This window comes from Pongo pygmaeus, chromosome 10, assembly GCF_028885625.2.
Source record: "Pongo pygmaeus isolate AG05252 chromosome 10, NHGRI_mPonPyg2-v2.0_pri, whole genome shotgun sequence".
Classification (NCBI taxonomy): Eukaryota; Metazoa; Chordata; class Mammalia; order Primates; family Hominidae; genus Pongo; species Pongo pygmaeus.
The window spans coordinates 54,277,213-54,294,255 of record NC_072383.2 but is presented as its reverse complement, the minus strand read 5'-3'; the positions used below and the strand labels follow the sequence as shown (position 1 = coordinate 54,294,255).

Genomic DNA, 17,043 nt, shown 5'->3' with positions numbered 1-17,043 from the left:
GCTGTGTTAAACTGGAAAATCACATTCTTAAAACATCAGTTTCCTCTTCTACAAAATGGGCATCTAAGTAGTATCTGTATACTTCTTAGTATACTACTCTGTTTAATGGGTATCTAATAAGTATCTATCCTACTTATCTCTCAGGGATTATCAAGGCAGTCAAATCAGGTGACTATAAAGTACTTTGTTTATTATATAGTATTTTACTATATAAAAGTACTTTATTATATAGTATTTTACGAATATGAAATATATTTTTCACCTATACTTGATATCTACTACACCATGTTGAATATAACAAATCCATCTTATTTTTTACTATAAACTTGGGTTATGAACCTGCAGCTAGAGAGTCAAAGCAAACTTGTCAAATTTTAGATTGCTAAAGACAAACTTCTTTTTTTTTTTTTGAGATAGGGTCTTGCTCCGTTGCCCAGGCTGGAGTGAAGTGCCTTCATTGTGCCTCGCTGCAGCCTTGACATCCTGGGCTCAATTGATCCTCCCACCCATGCCTCCTGAGTAGCTGGGACTACAGGCACATGCCACCATGCCTCACTAATTAAACAAAATTTTTTTAACTTTAAACAAATTTTTATTACACAAAGGTTGTCACATAATTGGATATTTCTCTACTTTGTACACAATTATTCTCACTCTCCACAGAAAGGCTGCTTAACTTCTCATCTGGTGGTGGCAAGCACTAAAATCCTGATTTTAACAGAATGGTAGTAAAAATGCCTCAGTGATTTAAGTTGAAAGCCACACATTGGTACATGGCTCTTGTAGCCAGTATCAGGGATGTACAAATGTTTTTTATTCAAAAATACAAAATAAATTATCTGTAGGCATGGACAATGACAGCAGTAAACCATTATATATTTTGTCAACTGAAACCAGTAACTGATGGTTATAGTGATTTTCAGCCAGCCTTTTTCTTCATTTTTCTCCAACTGACTTCTCTGAAGTTATTGGTGAGGAAGACTGCCTTGGGCTTCCTGTCACAGTTCATTAATAAAGGTAAAGCACTAGTCTAGGAGTTAGAACATGCCACTTCCCATACCACCTCCCATTCCACCCATTGCACCCATTCCAGGGTCCTTCTCTTCTTTAGGAATTTCTGTGACTACAACTTCTGCTGTAGTTAACAGAGAGGTCACACCAGCAGCATCCAATAAAGCAGTTCTCGCAACCTTTGTTGGGTCGATAATTCATTTTTCCACCATATTCACAAAATCTCCAACCATAGCATCATAACCAACTTCTGAGGAAATTTGCATAATTTTCTCAACTATCAAAGATCCTTCAACACCTGCATTCTTAGCAATGGTCATTGCTGGAATTTTGAGTGTTCTTTTAATAATTTCTATACCAATTTTTTGATCTTCATTAGCTGGAGTCAGTGAGTCCAAGGCTAGAATGCATCGAAGCAGGGCACAACCCCCTCCCAATACAATGCCTTCTTCAATAGCAGCTCTTGTAGCATTAAGGGCATCCGAACTCTGTCTTTCCTTTCATTCACTTCAGCATCACTTGTCCCACCAACCTTCAGCAGAGCTACTACATCTGAAAGTTTTGCCAGCCGTTCAGTTTTTCCTTTTCATATTCACTAGTTGTGACATCTAACTGCTCAATGATTTCTTGAATACGTTTTTCAATTTAAGCCTTGTCACCTTTTCCTTTTAAGAGCATGGCATCGTCTTTGGTCACAATGACCTCTCCAATGTTTCCTAAGTCATGAGGCTGAACATCTTCAAGATTTAGGGTCAACCCCTCTTCTCCAAACACTGCACTACCAGTAGCAATTGCCATATCTTTAAGCTGGTTCTTTCTATTGTCACCAAACCCTGGAGCCTTGATTGCCACAACCTGAAGACCAATCTTTAGCCTATTCAAGACGAGTGTACTTAGAGCTTCTCCATCAACGTCTTCAGCGATTATGACCAAAGGCTTACGGTGAGCATTGGCAATTTCAAGAGCAGGTACAATGGACTGGACACTAGAAATTTTCTTTTCACTCAGCAGAACATAGGCATCCTGGAATTCACATTTCTATCCTTTTGGTATATTAATAAAGTATGAAGAAATATAGCCTCGATCAAACTTTATGCCTTCAATAATTTCTAATTCATCATTCAGTGTTTTTCCATCCTTTACTGTGATGACATCCTTTCTTCCAACCTTTTTCACTGCATCAGAGATATTGCCAATTTCTTTGTCTCCGTTTGCAGAAATTGTAGCAACCTGTGCAATTTCTTCAGGGGTGGTCACAGGTTTAGACTGCTTTTTAAGTTCAGCAATTACAGCATCAACAACTAACATCACACCTCTCCTGATTTCCACTGGATTAGCACCTTTGCTAATCTTCTCGAAGCCTTCCTTGGCTATAGAGCGTGCCAGTACAGTAGCAGTGGTAGTGCCATCCCCAGTCTCTTCATTTGTGTTATTGGCAACATCTTGAACAAGTTTAGCTCCAATGTTTTTATATTTATCCTTTAAGTCTATTGACTTTGCAACAGTCACACCATCTTTTGTTACTTTGGGACTTCCCCAGCTCTGTTAATAATCACTGTTCTTCTTCCCTTTGGCCCCACTGTAAGGGCTACAGCATCAGCTAAAAGGTCTATACCTTGAAGCATTAAGGCTCGGGCATCTGCACCAAATTTTACATCTTTGGCATAAGCCCCAGTGAGATGAGGAGCCAGTACCCTGGACACAAGTCTCATCTGGCAAAAGACTGTGGGTAACGGAAGCATTTCTGCGGGGCGGCGGCAGGGCGTGCACGCAGCGAGACAGGTCATCGGCGGCGAGTGAGGGCTAAAAATTTTTATAGAGATAGGGTCTCACTATATTGCCCAGGCTGGTCTCAAACTTCTGCACCCAAGTGATTCTCCCGCCTTGGCCTTACAAAGTGCTGGGATTACAGACATGAGCCACCATGCTTGGCCTGCCTTCTTTAAATGTTAATGCAGGTTTGCTATCATCAACTTATTAAAATGTGATTTTGAACATAAAAATATGATCACATTAAAACTACACGGAGTAGGCAGGGCGTGGTGGCTCACGCTGTAATCGCAGCACTTTGGGAGGCCAAGGCGGGCGTATCACGTGGTCAGGAGATCAAAACCATCCTGGCTAACACGGTGAAACCCCCTCTCTACTAAAAAATACAAAAAAATTAGCCGGGCGTGGTGGCGGACGCCTGTAGTCCCAGCTACTCGGGAGGCTGAGGCAGGAGAATGCCATGAACCCGGGAGGCGGAGCTTGCAGTGAGCAGAGATCGCGCCACTGCACTCCAGCCTGGGTAACAGAGCGAGACTCCATCTCAAAAACAAAAACAAAAACAAAACTACATGGAGATACCATTTCTCACCTGCCAGACTGGCAAAAATCCAGAAGCTTACAACAAACTGTTGGTGAGACTGTGGGTTAAAAGGTACTTTCAGCCTGGGCAATATAGCAATGCCCCATCTCTTAAAAAAAAAAAAAAGTTTTTAAATAAGCCAGGCATGGTGGCATATGCCTGTAGTCCTAGCTACTCAGAAGGGTGAGGTGGAAGGATAGCTTGAGGCTGCAGTGAGCCAAGATCATACCCTTGCACTCCAGCATAAGCAACAGAGCGAAACCCTGTCTCTACAAGCAAACAAACAAACAAACAAACAAACAAAAAGGCGGGGAGGGCACTTTCATATATTGCTTGTGGAAAGACAAAATAAAATAACACCTTTCACACTACCTACCAAAATTATATGTGTATTTACCCTTCAACCCAACAGTCCCACTTGTAGGAATAGATCCAAAAGATACAATGGCAACAATAAAAAGAGACAGTACATATAAGGCATCTTCACAGCAGTAAGCAAGAAAGCTATCAAAGACTACTGGGGGTATGTCAAAAGGATTAAAGAATCAACTTTAGAAGCTGGGCATGGGGGCTCACACCTGTAATCCTAGCATTTTAGGAGGCTGAGGCAGGAGGTGTGCTTGAGCCCAGGAGTTCAAGACCAGCCTGGGAAATACCGTTGCTATTAAAAAAAGTCAAAAATTAAATGAATAATATTTAAAAAGAATCAACTTCAGTGGGTTGCTATTGTCCAAAGATGGTACAGTTTGAGCATCAAAAAGAATAACTACAAAGAATGTAAACACGCCAAATTTAATAAAATCCATAAGTTCATAATAATTTTTCAAAACCCTAATTGATCATCTTTAAGAGGATATTACACACTCAACTTACTATTCCTAAAACTAGCAAATAAAAACAAGTTGAATATATAGCCTGCCTTTTCTATATGAATTGTTTCTCAGAATAACCAAGTAGTTGATGAAGAAAATCCTCCTTTATAGATGAATACAAAATAATAAAGAAATAAGGAACAGGCTGGGTGCAGTGGCTCACGCCTGTAATCCCAGCACTTTGGGAGGCTGAGGCGGGCAGATCACGAGGTCAGGAGTTCGAGACCAGCCTGGTCAACATGGTGAAACCCCCGTCTGTACTAAAAAATACAAAAAATCAGCCAGGTGTGGTGGCACGTGCCTGTAATCCCAGCTATTCGGGAGGCTGAGGCAGGAGACTTGCTTGAACCCAGGAGGTGGATGTTGCCGTGAGTTGAGATCCCGCCATTGCATTCCAGCCTAGGCGACAGAGCAAGACTCGGTCAAAACAAAAAAAAATGTTTCTGAATTCAGTTTGCTAATAATTTGTTAAGGGTTTTTTTTTTTAACATCTATATTCATAAGAGATATTGGTATATAGTTTTCCTTTTTTGTGATACACAATCAATTTTTAATATAATGGTTTTAGCAGCCTTTGATAATTATTGCCTTGATCAACTGCTTTATTAAGGGTTGCAAAGTAGTGCTCTTTTGTTGTTCCTTATTTCTTTTTTTCTTTTTGCGATGGAATCTCGCTCTGCCGCCCAGACTGGAGGGCAGTGGCGCAATCTCAGCTCACTGCAACCTCCGCCTCCCAGGTTCAAGCGTTTCTCCTGCCTCAGCCTCCCGAGTAGCTGGGATTACAGGCGCACGCCACAACGCCTGGCTGATTTTTTGTAGTAGATACGGGGTTTCACCATGTTAGCCAGGCTGGGTCTTGAACTCCTGGTCTTGAACTCCTGACCTGGTGATCCGTCTGCCTTGGCCTCCCAAAGTGCTGGGATTACAGGCGTGAGCTACCACACCCGGTCCCAGAAACATATTTTTTTTAAAAAGGTGGGCCAGGCATGGTGGCTCACGCCTGTAATCCCAGCACTTTGGGAGGCCGAGACAGGCGGATCATGAGGTCAGGAGATCAAGACCATCCTGGCTAACATGGTGAAACCCCGTCTCTACTAAAAATACAAAAAATTAGCCGGCCGTGGTGGCGGGCGCCTGTAGTCCCAGCTACTCGGGAGGCTGAGGCAGGAGAATGGTGTGAACCCGGGAGGTGGAGCTTGCAGTGAGACAAGATCGCGCCACTGCACTCCAGCCTGGGCAAAAGAGCGTGACTCTGTCTCAACAACAACAACAACAACAAAAAAAAAATCAAGTAACACAATATGCCATGTTAAAACAGAACAACCAGCTGGGCACAGTGGCTCACGCCCATAATCCTAGTATTTTGGGAGGTGGAGATGGGTGAGATCGCTTGAGCCCAGGAGTTCAAGACAAGCCTGGGCAACATGGTGAGACCCTGTCTCTACAAAAAATACAAAAATTAGCTGGCACTCAAGCAACTCCTGGACTCAGTATCTTTTTTATGGCTGGGCACAGTAACTCATGCCTGTAATCCCAGCACTTTGGGAAGCCAAGGTGGGTGGATCACGAGATCAGGAGTTCAAGACCAGCCTGGCCAAGATGGTGAAACCCCGTCTCTACTAAATATACAAAAAAATTAGCCAGGCGTGGTGGTGGGCACCTGTAATTTCAGCTACTCAGGAGGCTGAGGCAGAGAATTTCTTGAATTTGGGAGGCAGAGGTTGCAGTGAGCAGAGATCGCACCATTGCACTCCTGCCTGGGCGACAGAGTGAGACTCCATCTGAAAAAAAAAATATCTTTTTTATATCTTTTTTATTAATCCTTTTAACATTTAAAAACATCTTATTGGACAATAAGGCCTCCAATAAAATATATAACAGAAGCTGTGATACCAAGCCTGTTCCCTGATAAACTCTATCAGGTTTTAGACATTCCTTTTCTTCTTTTCTTTCTTTCTTGTTTTTTTGAGATGGAGTCTTACTTAGTCGCCAGGCTGGAGTACAGTGGCATGATCTCGGCTCACTGCAACCTCCGCCTCCCAGATTCAAGCGATTCTCCTGCTCAGCCTCCCGAGTAGCTGGGACTACAGGCACGTGCCAACATGCCCAGCTAATTTTTGTATTTTTAGTAGAGACGGGGTTTCACCAGGTTGGCCAGGATGGTCTCGATCTCTTGACCTCATGATCCACCTGCCTCAGCCTCCCAAAGCGCTGAGATTACAGGTGTGAGTCACTGTGCCCAGCACTTCTTTTCTTTTTGAGACAGAGTTTCCCTCTGTCACCCAGGCTGGAGTGCAGTGGCCACAATCTCGGCTTACTGCAACCTCTGCCTGCTGGGCTCAAGCAATTCTCATGCCTCAGTGTCCTGAGTAGCTAGGATTACAGGTATGCGCCAACATGCCCAGCTAATTTTTATATTTTTAGTAGAGATGGGGTTTCTCCACGTTGGCCAGCTGGTCTCCAAGTCCTGTCCTCAAGTGATCTGCCAGTCTTGGCCTCCAAAAGTGCTTGGATTATAGGCATAAGCCATGGCGCCTGGTCTAGACATTCCTTTTCTTGTCTCATTTGCTAAGAGCTTTGAAAATATTTGCTTGAAAGACATTTATCAAATAATTTTTCTACAATGACTTGAGAGGATCATATAGATTTTTCTCTCTTAATCTGTTGATGTGGTGGGACTACATGTTTTCTAATATTACACCATTCTAGCATCTTTGGGATAAACACGACTTTGCCACATGTGTGTGTGTTCAATTTTCTAATATTTTATGACTTTTGCATTTATTTCTTTATATAAAATTGGTCTATACCTTACTTTTATTATACTGTCCTTGTCTAGTTCTGGGTTTAAAGTTTACAATAGCTTCACAAAACAAGTTGTGAAGTTTTCCTTCTCTTTTTATTTCTTGGAAAATCTGTTCTTTGAAGACTGAAGTCTTCAAAGTACTGCCACATAAAAGTACAATAGTACTTCCACATAAAACCTTCTGTATATATTTTTTTCTGTGTCAGTATTTAAACTACAAAATCTCTAATCTCATCAAAATCTCAGTATTTCCCAGCATTCCTACAAGACTCTAGAGTTAGTACCCTCTCCTAGTCTCTACTATAGCTGTTCTAAACATTTACCACTCTAAGTTTTCTACCTCATAATTTCACTCTACATTCTTAGCATATTGTATTTATCTGCTATCTTCAACCTTGATATCTCTACTGGCTTTCCTCCTCCACATGTGGATATGATGACCTTTTAAAAAGACAAGATAGGGCCAGGAGCGGTGGCTCACACCTGTAATCCCAGCACTTTGGGAGGCTGAGGTGGGTGGATCACGAAGTCAGGAGTTCGAGACCAGCCTGGCCAATATGGTGAAACCCCATCTCTACTAAAAATACAAAAATTAACCGGGCGTGGTGGTGCTCACCTGTAGTTCCAGCTACTCAGAAGGCTGAGGCAGAAGAATCGCATGAACCCGGGAGGTGGAGGTTGCAGTGAGCCCAGATGGTGCTACTGCACTCCAGAGTGACAGAGCGAGACTCCGTCTCAAAAAAAAAAAAATTAAAATTAAAAGAAAGATGAAAACATACATAAAAAACAAACAAAAGCCTTTCCCTGTACCCTAGGTTCTTCTCTAGATATTCTTAATTTTCCCCATAATCAAGAGTAATCTACATTTGCTAACTGTATGTCCTCATCTCTCATTTGTTTTTCTCCACTCTCTTTCAATTGTATTCCAAGTTATGTTAGAGTTGGGAAATTACTACTGGGTTATATTTATTTTTTATTTTATTTTATTTTTTTTTTTTTGAGACAGAGTCTCGCTCTGTCGCCCAGGCTGGAGTGCAGTGGCGCCATCTAGGCTCACTGCAAGCTCCGCCTCCCAGGTTCACGCCATTCTCCTGCCTCAGCCTCCCGAGTAGCTGGGACTACAGGCGCCCACCACTACGTCTGGCTAATTGTTCGTATTTTTAGTAGAGACAGGGTTTCACCGTGTTAGCCAGGATGGTCTTGATCTCCTGACCTCATGATACGCCCGTCTCGGCCTCCCAAAGTGTTGGGATTACAGGCGTGAGCCACCGTGCCTGGCCACTGGGTTATATTTAAAAAGCAACATAATCAGATTTGCATTTCTGCAAGATCACTTGTGGCTATACTGTAACGAATGGAAGGGAGTAAAACTGATGGGAGACCTAAATTAAGAAGCTTCACTAAGATGGTAGCAATGGGAAAGAGAAGTGGATGGATTTGAGACCCATTATTGGATGTAAAGGATATGGAAGCAGGAGAAATAAAGAATCACATGTGAACCTCTAGCTGAACAATGGATTTTTTTTGTCATTGTAGAGATAGTAAGTCTCCAGCCTGAGCAACGTGGCAAAATACTGTCTCTAAAAAAAATACAAAAAATTAGCTGGGCGTGGTGGTACACACCTGTACTCCCAGCTACCCAGGAGTCTGAGGTGGAAGGATCACCTAACTCCTTGGAGGTCGAGGCTGCAGTAAGCCATGATGGCACCACTGCACTCCAGCCTGGGTGGCAGAGTGAGACCCGGTCTGAAAAAAGAAAAAAATAAATAAAAGAAGAAAAGAAAAAAGAAAGCTGACCTGACCACATAAAGAGAAAACATTTCTACATGGCAAACAAATCCACAAAAGGAAAACCAAAGTCAAATGATAAACTGGCAGGGAGGGGAGAATGTATGCAACTCATTTCATAAAGAGCTAATTTCCAAAATATATGAAAAGTTCCAGCCGGTCGCAGTGGCTCACGCCTGTAATCCCAGCACTTTGGGAGGCCAAGGCGGGTGGATCACGAGGTGAGGAGATCGAGATCATCCTGGCTAACACGGTGAAACCCCGTCTCTACTAAAAATACAAAAAAAAAAAAAAAAAGTTGGGCGTGGTGGCGGGCACCTGTAGTACCAGCTACTCGGGAGGCTGAGGCAGGAGAATGGCGTGAACCCGGGAGGCAGAGCTTGCAGTGAGCCAAGATCGTACCACTGCACTCCAGCCTGGGCAACAGAGCGAGACTCCGTCTCAAAAAAAAAAAAGAAAAAGAAAAAGAAAAGTTCCTAAAAACCCATATTAAAAGCTTAATATTTGGCCAGGCAGAGTGGCTCACACCTGTAATCCCAGCGCTTTGAGAGACTGAGTCAGGAGGATCACTTGACGCTAGAAATTCTAAAAACCAGCCAGGACAACACAGCAAGATCCTCTCTCCACAAAAAAAAAATACAAAAATTAGCTGGGTGTGGTGGCATTCACCTGTAGTCTTTACCTAGGAGGTTGAGGCAGGAAGATTGAGTCTAGGAGTTTGAGATTACAGTGAGCTATGATCTCACCATTGCACTCTAGCCTGGGTGACAGAGCAAGACCCTGTCTCTTAAAAAAAAAAAAAATTAACAAAATAATAAAACTTAAAAATTTTAATATCCAACAGATAAATGGACAAAACATAGGAATAAACACTTCATAAAAAAGGAAACACCAATGGTTCTTAAATATATAAAAGATGTTCAACCTCATTCATAATTTTTAAAAAGTGAAATAAAAACAATACCGAGATAAGTCAGGCGCGGTGGCTCATGCCTGTAATCCCAGCACTTTGGGAGGCCGAGGCAGGCAGATCACCTGAGGTCAGGAGTTCGAGACCAACCTGGTCAACATGGCAAAACCCCGTCTCTACTAAAAATAAAAAAAAAGTTAGCCAGGTGTGGTGATACACACCTGTAATCTCAGCTACTTGGGAGGCTGAGGCAGGAGAATAACTTGAACCCGGGAAATACAGGTTGCAGTGAGCTGAGATCGTGTCACTACACTCCAGCCTGGACGACAGACAGAGACTCCATCTCAAAAAAAAAAAAAAAAAGTGATAACCAACTGAAGTGAGGGAGGAAAAACAGGCACTCTACTACATTGCTGGTAAAACTGAAAAATGGCATGACCAGTATGGACGGCAATTTGTCAACATCTTTAAAAATTACAAATATGTATACTCTTTGACACATCAATTATACTTTTAGGAATTTATCCTGCAGTTATATTTGCAAACTTGCAAAATGACAAGATATACAAGCTTATTTACTGCAGCACTGTCCGTAATAAGTAAGGTAACCATAAAACATATATTACCCAAATTGGAATACTGTTGGAACAGAAAGAGGACAGTATTGAAATACAAGCTGGGGCTGGGTGTGGTGGCTCAAGCCTGTGATTCCAGCACTTTGGGAGGCTGAGGTGGGTGGATCATTTGAGGTCAGGAGTTCGAGACCAGCCTGGTCAACACGGTGAAACTCTGTCTCCACTAAAAATACAAAAGTTAACCAGCCGTGGTGACTCATGCCTGTAGTCCCAGCTACTCAGGAGGCTGAGGCAGGAGAATTGCTTGAACCCAGGAGGTAGAGGTTGCAAGAAGGCAAGATGGTGCCACTACACTCCAGCCTGGGCAACAGAGCAAGACTCCATCTCAATAAATAAATAAATAAGCTGAGACAAGTGGCATGAGCTTAGACTGTCCCAGGCAAACAAGGAAATACAGTCATTCTAGTAATAACGACAAATATTCACCAATAGGGAATTTGTTAAATAATTATAATACGTCCAGACAATAGAATACTATGAAGGAATAAAAGGAAGCACATTATGTACTGATTTGGAAAGTTCTCCAAGATGTATAATAAAAATTGTTAAAGGCAAAATACAAAACAGTGCTTATAGCATGCTACCATTTATGCGAAGTAAGAATAAATATAACTGCTTAGATAGGGACAACATATATCTGGAAGGATATATTGAAAACCAATGACACTGTTTGCCTCCAGAGAGGGAAGCTGGATAGCTGGGAAACAGAAACAGAAGCAGGATAGCAACTTCATTACATGCCTTTTGAATTCTGAACCAGCTGAATAAATAAAATTATAAAATAAAATGGCTCCAATAATGAGTTGACTACTTGAAAATTTTGATGACATATTTTTTCCCTGCTTGTGCTTCTATAATAATAATAATTCTGTTAAATATTGTGATTCTATAAAGTTCTTTAAGCAGTTTTTTTTTTTTGTTTTTTTTTTTAGATAGTCTCACTCTGTCGCCCAGCTGGAGTACAGTGGCATGCTCTTGGCTCACTGCAACCTCTGATCCCTGGGTTCAAGCAATTCTCCTGCCTCAACCTCCCGAGTAGCTGGGATTACAGGTGTGCGGCACCATGTCTGGCTAATTTTTTGTATTTTTAGAAGAGACGGGGTTTCACCATGTTGGCCAGGCTGGTCTTGAACTCCTGACCTCAGGTAATCTGCCCGCCTCAGCCTCCCAAAGTGCTGGGGTTACAGGCGTGAGCCACTGCATCCGGCCTAATTCTGCTATAAACATAAGAATATGTTTCATACTGTTCCAGGCAAGCCAGGAAATATGGTGATTCTAGCAATAATAAAAAATGGAGGCCAGGCTCAGTGGCCTCATGCCTGTAATCCCAGCACTTTGGACGGCCGAGGCGGGTGGTTCACCTGAGGTCGAGAGTTCGAGACCAGCCTAACCAACATGAAGAAACCTCATATCTACTAAAAATACCAAAAATTAGCCGGGCATATTGGCAGGCGCCTGTAATCCCAGCTACTCAGGAGGTTGAAGCAGGAGAGTCGCTTGAACCCAGGAGGAGGACGTTGTGGTAAGCCAAGATCGCACCATTGCACTCCAGCCTGGGCAACAAGAGTGAAACTCCATCTCAAAAAAAAAAAAAAAAAAAAAAGAGGAAAATAACACAAATATTTACCAGTAAGGGACTTGTTTAATAATAATTCAAAAACAAAACTAAGATGATATTTCAGAGAAATCTGAAATCAAGTACCAGTACTGTTAGTAATTATCACAGAAATTTTATATGTAGTATTATTCCTTTAATTTGGCACCTTCACCTACTTTTTATTGTGAATTTTCATCTAATTAAATTAACTAAATTGGAATAAGAAATGCAAACAAGGGAGTAAATATACTTAGCACCAAAAATCTCTTTTCTGAGTGGTAGTTACATAAATTACCTGATGATCTAAAATTGTATTATCTAAAACTTTCCTGAAAATCAGAAAACCAGAACAACAGTTTTTTTGCAAACTGACAGGTCAAAGTAGGTGATGTAAAAAATTTCAAATTATATAAAATCTTAATAAAATATGGCTTATGGAGTGTTTCACTTAGGTAAATGTGGTTAAAAGTTAATTTAACCTAGTCTTTTAGAGAAGTGTCTCATTTGTTCACTATAGAGTAATACAAGATTCTGACATCTTTCATAGTCTTTAAGTCAAAGAAAAACAAGTATTAAAATACTATTTCTCTAGCAATAACTTGGAGAAGGGAAAAAAGAAAATGCTATCAATCAAACCCTGAAGGTATTTTTTTTTTGCTGTGTCGGCAAAGGCTTTCAAATTCCTTCAAATTGGCTTTCGCCTACAGACTTTTCTAAATCCTTTTTAGGAATTCTAGCAAAATCTACATTATTTTAGTATATTTCGTTGATTAAGACTTGCTAGAATCTACTTTAATGGCTATTGGAGAACCCAGATTATAGAAGATATTATTTGGCAAAATAGAGAAAATGCATGTTAGGCATCGTAAATGGACCAGTGTGATGATATTTAATAGGCTTATATTTATATTTTTTCAGTCCTATAAATTTTCATTTTGTTATTGCTAAACCAAAGAAGAATTAGGAAAGCACACTGGAGTAGATCACAGACACACTTAAACTTTTATTAAATTTCATTTACTCCATGAAAGTCTAGCGTCAAGTTAAAATATGCATCCCATACCTACATCCTCAGTTTCATTGGTCCACATTCTTTTTTTTTTTTTTTTTTTTTTTGAGAAGGAGTCTCGCTCTGTCACCCAGGCTGGAGTGCAGTGGTGTGATCTCAGCTCACTGCAACCTCTGCCTCCCAGGTTCAACTGATTCTCCTGCCTCAGCCTCCTGAGTAGCTGAGATTACAGGTGCATGCCACCACGCCTGGCTAATTTTTGTATTTTCAGTAGAGACGGGGTTTCACCATGTTGGTCAGGCTGGTCTCAAACTCCTGACCTTGTGATCTGCCCACCTCAGCCTCCCAAAGTGCTGGGATTACAGGCATAAGCCACCGCGCCCGGCTGGTCCACATTCTTATACCCATGTTTCATTCCAACCAAACTAGAGGTAGAGTCCCTCGCATATTCCTCTCAGGCTATGTTTATTCTTGTAGAGCCCTCTGTCTGAAACACCTCTCATGCTTTAAAAACCAGCTCCTGTCAGTCAACATTCCTCTTCTATTCCAGTGGCCCCTTCACCCCCAGCTTAGTTAGATGTCCCCTCTTTATACTTTCTTCTGCATGTCTCTACATCACAGCATTTTTCATTAGGAATTTTAAACATAAGCTTTCTCATTTCTCCCAGTAGAAACTGGTTTATTGAATTTTTAAATTTCTGGATTCTCCAGCACTGGACCTGGCACACTGAATGCCAACAAATAAATATTGATTGAGTGAATGGAAGCTGATTATGTCAGAGCCCCAAGTACTTACATTTCACCCAGTAAAATACAAGTTTATCTTTTACAAATGGAGAAACTAAGGCAGAAAGGAGTTTGTAACAATAGTATCATTAACAAAGATTAATAAAAGAAAAAGTGAACTAATCTTTTACTTGGACCAATTAACATCCTAGCTACAGTCTAAAGAGTAGAACAGGCCAGGTGTGGTGGCTCACACCTGCAATCCTAGCACTTTGAGAGGCCAAGGCGGGCAGATCGCGGGGTCAGGAGTTCAAGACCAGCCTGGCCAACAGAGTGAAACTGCGTCACTACTAAAAATACAAAAATTAGCCGAGCACATTGGCGGGTGCCTGTAATCCCAGCTACTCGGGAGGCTGAGGCACGAGAATTGCTTGAATCCGGGAGGCAGATGTTGCAGTGAGCCGAGATCACACCATTGCACTCCAGCATGGACGACAGAGCAAGACTCCATCACACACACACATACACATACACACACACACACAAAATAGAGTAGAACAAATGAGTCTCTAAATCATAAGAAATAAACAAACTCCAAACATCAATTTCCTATCACAGAGGATTTAGCTTTTCCTTCTTTCTTTCTTTCTTTTTTTTTTTTTTGTTTGAGACGGAGTTTCGCTCTTGTTGCCCAGGCTGGAGTGCAATGGTGCGATCTCAGCTCACCACAACCTCCGCCTCCCAGATTCAAGCAATTCTCCTGCCTCAGCCTCCTGAGCAGCTGGGATTACAGGCATGAGCCACCGTGCCCGGCCCGGATTTAGCTTTTATTAAGGATTCAAAATCATTAAGTCTAATCCTCTCTCACATACCACAAAACTCTGGCACAGCCATGGACTAACCTAAAAGCCCACTATTACAGACACAAAGAACTTTCTTTCAGTTATGAAAATCTTCATTTCTAGCTGCCCTTGTCATAGTTGGCTAATAGTTTTGCACAAATTAAACTAGATGATGAGTATTTTTCAAATTAGAAACAAAAAGAGGACCTGACACTGCCAAGCTTTAACCACCTGGGACAACAAACTTGTTCTTCTCCAGCATCTTATACTTTACACAGTACCATTGGCCTCCCAAGTCACCAGTTCATGCTCCATCCTCATGCAAAGACAGCAATATTGTATTGGAGACAGTTAGTCCAAAGGTCCAAGTGCAGCTGGAGCTAGTTCTCTAAGCAAAGAACCTCTGCTTCCACACATAGATCTTCTTCACTACCCAACCAGTTCCTATTAGTGGAAGAGTGCTGGGAGAAAGAGAGTAAGGAACTCATTAGAGTATAAAGCTAATTCAAAGAGGCAGAAATAGGAAAAAAAGGAAGCAAATTACTTCTGGGTAATGTTTAGAAATTCCCTAACAGATGGTATTTTTCTCTTGAACAGATCAAAACGTTTCAGATAAATAATATTCCTGTGAAACAAGGATAAGATTCGTCTGTTATGTATGAAAAAAACTAATGCAGGATTGAGTTTACGTTAAGTATTGAGACCCAGAACTCTGCCTCTTGGGCAAAGCCAAGCATAAAGCAGCAAGCCCTCCCAGAATTAGAGGGCTTTCCACGGACAGGAGAACAGATGCAGCAGACACAGAATGACTACAGAAGACAAAAACAAGCAAAAACAAATGTCACTCCATCTGGTTTTAAGCCAAATAAGCCCTCCAACCCTAACCAAGGCAAAGGAGAACTGCCTTTCCACAGAACACACCTGACTGGTTTCAGCATTTGTTTTCCCAGCGTACCCTTGAAACTCACTTTAATCCAAAAATGAAAACTATGGGCCAAGCACGGTGGCTCATGCCTGTAATCCCAGCACTTGTGGGAGGCTGAGGCGGGCAGATCATCTGAGGTCAGGAGTTTGAGACCAGCCTGACCAACGTGGCGAAACCCCATCTCTACTAAATACAAAAAATTAGCTGGGCGAGGTAGCAGGTGCCTGTAATCCCAGCTACTAGGGAGGCTGAGGCAGGAGAATCGCATGAACCCAGGAGGCGGAGTTGCGGTGAGTCGAGATTGAGCCATTGCACTCCAGCTAGGGCAACAGGAGCAAAACTTCGTCTCAAAAACAAACAAACAAACAAACAAAAACTACTATTTTGTGATACAGCAAGAACTATCACAAGGAAAAGACTCCCAGTACTGTATTATAATACTTCCACATAAAATACCTCCTTTAGGGATGGGGTCATTTCTCCTGGGATAATTCAATTCAATGCTTAATTTTTGAGAAGGGCTGCATGAAGGAGAGACTTGTAGTTAAAAAAAAAAACGGGTCTAATTTCTGGCTCTGGTACTTACTAGCTGGGTTACCTTATGCGGGAATTCATAATTTCCTAGTCTTAGTTTCCTCACCTTCAAATTGAGACTAATAACTACTTTGTAGGTCTCTGGTAAGGGGGAGAGAGAAACTAAGTGGTTGGCGCACCATGGGCACTCAGTAATAGTTATCATTTACATAATAAGTCCCTGCTAAATATGGATGCTGGGTTAGGCGCTGCCGAGATACAAGGTGAAAGTTCTAGTTGCAAATGGCAAAAGTCCTGAATGTTCTTAGATTTCAAAATGCTTTTTGTACATCGCCTCTTTTCTACCCGTGAGGAGGACAAGGGCAAACAATTAAAATAGGAAAAATGTGGGGAGCACTTCATGGTTTGTAAAATGTTTTTCTGCGTGCCAACTTATTTTAATGTCTTCACTTCCCAGATTTGAAAACAAGTCCTACACCAAATAAATGGTAGAGGGACACAAACTGGAACCCAGGCATCCTAACCGCCAGAGCGACCTTCCCGCCGCCCAATGCCTCCCTGAGGTGCTGGTCGGCGGCTTCTGCCCGGGGTACCCAGCAGCCATCCTACTCTCCACTCAGCACAACCGCACGTCGGCCGCGCGCCACGCTACCCGCCGGGTTACTGGGCGCTGGTTTGGCCTTCGGAGGTCGAGGCTCTCTAAGAGACCTCCTGAACTGGGCTCACTCTTACTTAGCCTCCTCGCTCGAAGCAGCACCCTCCTCTCTACACGAGAACTCCATCGTTCACAGCCCCACGGTGTCTCCGGGGAGCGCCTCCCGCCCCCACGGGCTTCGCCTCAGCTTGTCCTCGCCTTTCCCGCCCTCAGCATCCGCGGACACCCGGGCTCGCGGGGCCCACGCGGAAGCATCCGCAGGCTGTCGCAAGGTCCCACCGTCTTGCTCTCATTGGGCAACCTTACCCTTTCCCCGCCTCAATGTTTTTGCTTCCTCAGTGATTGGACCTGGGCATTGTCCATTCCAGCTACCAGGCACCGCC

General features: G+C 42.4%; 1 pseudogene; it reads right to left on the bottom strand.

Annotated features, from left to right (window-relative positions):
* Positions 1-569: 569 nt before the first annotated feature.
* Positions 570-2,808, bottom strand: LOC129010002 (60 kDa heat shock protein, mitochondrial-like; annotated as a pseudogene).
* Positions 2,809-17,043: the final 14,235 nt, after the last annotated feature.